The sequence below is a fragment of the Coturnix japonica genome, chromosome 23 (assembly GCF_054131305.1).
Source record: "Coturnix japonica strain WE chromosome 23, WE-NBRP24, whole genome shotgun sequence".
NCBI classification, from domain to species: Eukaryota; Metazoa; Chordata; class Aves; order Galliformes; family Phasianidae; genus Coturnix; species Coturnix japonica.
This window is the reverse complement of record NC_140685.1, coordinates 2939585-2945464: the sequence shown is the minus strand read 5'-3', so window position 1 is coordinate 2945464 and position 5880 is coordinate 2939585. Positions and strand designations below refer to the sequence as shown.

At 44.3% G+C, this 5880-nt stretch overlaps 1 long non-coding RNA gene across 1 annotated transcript; it reads left to right on the top strand.

Annotated features, from left to right (window-relative positions):
• Positions 1-225: 225 nt before the first annotated feature.
• LOC146757317 (uncharacterized) lies at positions 226-3937 on the top strand. The gene is made up of 3 exons (XR_014936626.1): positions 226-559; positions 632-725; positions 3542-3937. It is a non-coding gene; the product is annotated as an uncharacterized LOC146757317 (long non-coding RNA).
• The last annotated feature ends 1943 nt before the right edge of the window (positions 3938-5880 follow it).

The following is a 5880-nucleotide window of genomic DNA, read 5'->3' as shown; positions in this document are numbered from 1 at the left end:
GACTAAGTCCAATCAAACCATATTTATGTTTGCTAAATGTGTGTCAGCGAGGCTGGAATGGCTTGGCTGCACCAGGGCTGTATTCAAGGAGAAGGATGAGAAAGAAATCCAGCAAAATGTGTAGAACTCTCTATAAGATGGGGAGGCAAATGGGTTAGCTTTGTGTAGATTTCTGTGCAGATGCATCTATTTAATGGAGCTAATTGTGCAGGACAGGTGGACAGATGGACAGTTGTGCCTGTCTGACCACACCAGCAATGGCTCCTTCACCCACCAATATGATTCATGTATTCAGTTTTTAAGCAGTAACAGATAATATTTCACAACAACACAGGGATGGAAGGGTTTGGCAGAGGAGGCTGTTGATCAGCTTTGCAAAAGATAATGAAGGTCACGAGCATAGACACAGTAAGCAAAACAACAAATGTGCAGTGCTGTCCTCAAACCAGGCTGAGATTAGGATTGTTTTGGTACAGAGGAGCTCACAACAGCCTAAGATATCCAAGCAGCAAGTGTTTCTCCTCAGCAGTGGTAAATCTTGCAGCACCAGAGATTACAGGTACAAGAAGTCCCTAAAAGGTACAAAAGATACGTGCTACAAAGGGTTTCATTGCAAATATCTGTGTGGCAGAGTGGCACCTTTTGAAGAGTGAGGGCTCGGAGGAGATGAGCAGCACTGGAGATGCCTGCCTTGAGTTAAATGAGGGAATCAGATGAGCCAAAAGGTATGGAAATCTTCCATTCTGCACAGTGCTGGAGGGGCTGCTTTGCTTTGTCCCAGGCGGGGCTCTGCAAGAAGTGTGAAAGGATGAAAAACAGCAGGAGAAGCAATCTTGCTTTACTGATCTCAACGGTTAATCTTTAATTAAGCCATGGACTGTTTTGGTCATTAATGTAATGTAGCAGGAAGGAATGAAGCCTCATAAAAACTCCATCCTTGCTCTGAGAGATCGTGCTGAACCTCAGGGGAACATTTGGGAAATAGGTGCTTCATGGGAATGCCCTTGAGAAGGGGATTTCTTTGGGGCTGTCCCATTGCACTCCATAGGGAAGGGCTCCCAAGAGCCAGAGCTGCTCACTGGGTCCATTTGTGATCGTGCAAGTTGGAGGTTGTTTGGGTGCTGGCCAAAACCTTATTGAATAAGAGCTGCCTCGGAGGATTGTGGGGCAGACCCGAAGCTGAATGTAATTACCGGCTTATTTCTAAATTAATATTTTGTTAAGGGTTTGGGATAGAATTTGTTTTCCTCCTCCTGCCCTCCACTGATCTGAGTTTGTTCAGCTTCAGAGAGCGCTTCAGGTTTTACCGCATGTGTCTGAGGTTGTTAAAACCTGTGAAAGTTGGGACCATTTAAAATCAGAGCAGAAGAAAAAAGAAAGAAAATAAAAGAAAGAAAAAAGGAGGGGGGAGGAAAAACAGCTAGGAATGGGTGAATGTCATATAAATAGCAGTAAAACTGTTAAATCTATTTGCATTTCACACCCAATAATTTTAGACTCCACCTCGAGAGCACTGCTTGAAAGTCAGCACATTTAATTGTCCAGTAAATTTCCTTTCAGACAGCTGCTTCATAAACTGCCATGCAGTGCGCGGTGAGAAAAAACAGATAAGTGATTTATCTCGGGAGGGAAACCAAAACAGCCATTTGTGTGCTGCTGGTTCCCCCCTCTGTCTCACTGCAACCAACACACGAGCTCCTTGGGTGCAGATTTGCAGTGTGGGTGCTGTCCTGGCCCCAGCAGCACCAGCCTGCAGGGGTGAGATGTCACCTGGCTGTGTGGTACCTGCATGGTCCACAGCCCAGTGCCACACCACTGGGTCCAAGAACTGACGACGCTGGGTAAGGAGCATGTGGGCTTTTTACATGCAGCCATAAAGTGATGGCTTATAATTCAATTAGAGCTCAGGAAAACCTGCTGAGTTATGTCACCACTACTTAGCCTGGCACTGGCTTCTTGGAGGTCTAAGGATGTGGTCAAAGTGGGGGAAGAGGATGAAGAAAAAAATCTACATTTTTATGGGACTGTCCTCAAAAATGGGCAGAGAAAAGACCAGCCTGGTTTGATTTGCAAAGAAACTTCAAAGCCACTGCTCTTATGTCCCACTTCAGAGTCTTTATGGACACATAAAGATATCTCCTTTATGGATATATCCTGACTTTCATAAAGATCCACTTCTCCTTTCCTCATTGTTTTCCTTTCTCCATGACTTGTCTTTCTTTGCCATCTTTATCTTTCCTCTTTTGACAGGTCAAAAAAGCCCGTATGCATACATACATATATGTATGGGGTTGGAGCTCGATGATCTTTAAGGTCCCTTCCAACCAAAGGCATTCTATGGTTCTATAATATGTATAAATGCATTCTACACCTGCACCACTGTTCCGCTTCTCTCCAGAGGCTGTTGGGTAGAAAGTCAACGTAGGAGTTAAAGAAAAAAGGATGGAAGCTTGAAAAAAACCAGCTTGCATGGGCTCCTTTGGGTGCTTTTCCCTGCTGCTGGAGGTAAGAGCTTGCTGCCACATCAGCACAGCTGCACACATCTGCAGGCTGCTGGGACTTAGGCAGGTTGCAGGCAGGTTGCTCGCAATCTGTGCCTTCGAGCCGTCTCCATCCCATAGCCATGGATGCAGCAGCAAAGTGTGTGTGGTGTCAACGTTGGCAAGCTGTTTTTTTTCAAGTCAGCTGCTTTAATAATGAGGATATTACTGTTTCCTTATTCATTTTAAAAGGTCCTATGTGATCATGAATGGGTTTATTTATCAGCTATTGTTTAGATATGTACAGTAAAGTAACCACCATCCTCGTCTGTTGATGCGTGTGCTTTATCATGCATTTAATAGTCTTATTTCTCTGTAATGAATGAGTCCTCCAGTGGGAAATAAATTGAAATGCCAGTTTAGGGATCAATCAGTGCACATATGAAACCTCTATAATGGGAAGTTCATGTTCTGTAGTGAAGGCAATGGAATGGCTTGGCTGCACATTGTGCTGCAGCTCTTGCCTAGAAGGTACAAGTCCAGAAGAAATGGATTAACTGGTTCTGGAGAAAAAAAAATGGAAGTGAAAGAAAATGTTATAAAAATGTGAATATCCCCAGATGATAAAGATGCTTCTCCCCATTACTCTGTGCTTGTGAGACATTATTTTAAAGAAAAATAACTGAATGTCCTAAGTGGAGCCTTGTATGAGGTCAGGGACGGGCAGTTCTGGGAATGGCTCAACACTGAGGAGCCCTCTGGAGCCCATGGAAAAGCTTCCTGCTTTGCCTGGAAGTCTTCAGGTCCAGAGCACAATACCAGGAAAGCAATAAAACCACAAATCTGGGGATGGCCCTTCAGGACATGTCGGATGAGCAACAGGGGTGCTTCACTGCTTGCTGGGGCTAATATAATTCCTCCATCCCTTCCTGGTCCACCTGTGGATATGTGCAGAGTAGAACTGGGGAAATATGGCTGAATTTCTAGGGTGATTTGAAGGATTCATCCAAAGCTCGTTTGAATCCATGGAGTCTCCTTGTTGTCTCCATTGATGTCCATAGGAGGTCCAGTGGGAGCAGAGTCAAAGAAGCTCGGTACCAGCAGGATGGGCTTTTTGGGTTGAATTTGTGTGCCTTTGCCTTGGCTTTCCTGGAAAGTTGTCATCATGGAGATAGAGTCAGTCCATATAACAAGAATCATAGAATGACAGAAGATTCCATGTTGGAGGGACCCATGAGGATCATCAGGTCCAACTCCTGACTCCTCACAACCACACAAAACCTCACCTTGTCTTCCTCCAATTGAGAGAACTGAGGGCAACCCAGCATCATCCTGAACGTCCCGCAGTGTCTGCAGAAAGCTTGAGCCTTTACATGCAATGAGGAGCACAGACATTGCTGCAGGTGTCAGCTGAGAATGGGATCTTAATACATTAAAAGTTAATTTGCCATAAAATATGTCCAAGCCCCCTTTTTTCTTTTTCTTTCTTTTTTTCTTTTTTTGCTTTTACGACAGGTTTTTAACCAGTTGGGCTGAAGTGGTTTGCGCCAATAACGGGTCTGTCGCAGCAGTGATAGATATCCCTTTACTGATGGTAAAACGATATGAATCAGGCTTGTCTGCCAGCGTGATTACCTAATTGTGCCGGGAGGGTTCAGCAAGGCCACCGCAGTCACTCTGATTAGACAGAGCCTGTGGGTTATCCCTCTCCCAAACCTCATCACTCAGCATTCAAGGCTCGGGAGAAATACATTGGGGCAGCTGCCAAGGACTGAACACCACGTCCCCAGCAGTGGGCAATTCTCCTTCCCACACTGAGCCCATACCCTTGAAAAAAGATGGAGCATTAAAACACGGAGCTCCTTGGCGGGGAGGGTGGGAGGCGGATGGATGGCGAGAGCTCTTACTGCAGCTTCGGCAATATTGATCTTGTCATTAATAACGCAACGAACCTTAAGTGAAATTCAAGTGTCAGTGCCAAGGCAGGTTATTTCTGTCATAAACGGCACATCAGGCAACTTGAGAACATAGATATTGAGATGGATGGAGGGGAGAGAGGGGGAGTGAGACGATGCTTCTTGGGAGCCTGAGCTGCATGGGTGGGAAAGGGAAGGTTTCACCTCAGGGATGGGGTTCAGTGTAAGTTCAGTGCTTCTCCAGACCAAAGAACTCTACATGAAGCACCCTACAAACTCAGCAGACCCCTGATTTTCTGGCAAGTAATTGCAGCTCCTCCTGCAAGTGTTCACCCTGCCCTCTCATTCCTCCCCCTCTTCCCATTTTCAACATCCTTCATTTTTATCATCATCCTCCTTGACTCCTGAGAGTTATTTTCAAGTATTACAAAACAAAGATATTCTGATGTTGTTGTTGTGTTTTTGGTTTTGATTTTTTTCTTCTTTTCCTGGCCCTGAAAAATTATCTGCTTTCCTTCTCTCTTGAAAAAATAAAGAACATTTCTTTTGAAAACAATCTTTTTTTTGTCAACACATTTCTCTACACAGTTGACTGCTCAGTTCCTGTAGTAGTAGTACATAACGGGGTGCTTTTTTGGTCAAGAGGGCCTGAAGGTTCTCTAAAAGCAAAGCTGTGATTCCTAAGTGGAGATGAGGCCATGTCCTCCAGGTTCTCATTGGCTCACCAGTGGCATTGCATTTCAAATTCCTCTTTCTCATCCCTTTATTATTTGCTGGAAGTGTCATTGTCAGCTCATTGTCAGCAGTCAGTGCAGTGAGTTATCTGCTCTATGTGCCCTGTTACTCAGCACTTCTGCTGATTTTGGACATCTCAAAGCACTTCTGTATTGTATGTAGCCATACCTTCAGCATGGGTACATGACCTCAAGATTTGGGCATCTCTTCTGCATTTCTCACAAGCCTTGACTTACCCTGCTAAAATATCTCATTCGTTTCCTCTGAAAACTAAGCCTTGTTGGTCAAAAGATTATAAGGGGAGAAGCAGTTGGGTAGTTTAGAAGACCCACAGTGGATCTGGTGTGTCAGGATACCTCAGGCTTTGCTGGTTACATGAAGAAGACTGAAGCCTCTCACAGTATTTTGCATTTGACTGAAAAACATGTAGGGGTCATTGGGATCCCAGATCTTACATTTCATCTTCCTTTTTTTTTTTCACATTCCACCTTCCTAAAGACCTTTCCTATGCAGCATTTTCTGTCTCTTCTCAAGGTTCTTGGAGGATATAGGAGTCTTCTAACATTTCAAATGCTTTAAAAATGCACCTGGGACCGTGCAGATCATAACCTTCAAATTTCCTTCCCGTAGCAAATTTCTTCTATTTTAGCATTCAGTGGAGCTACTCAGCTTACTTTTTTTTTTCCCCCCTTTAGGTCTAAATGGGACACAGAGAAATGTAGATATTTGCTCCAGATTAGATGCATATA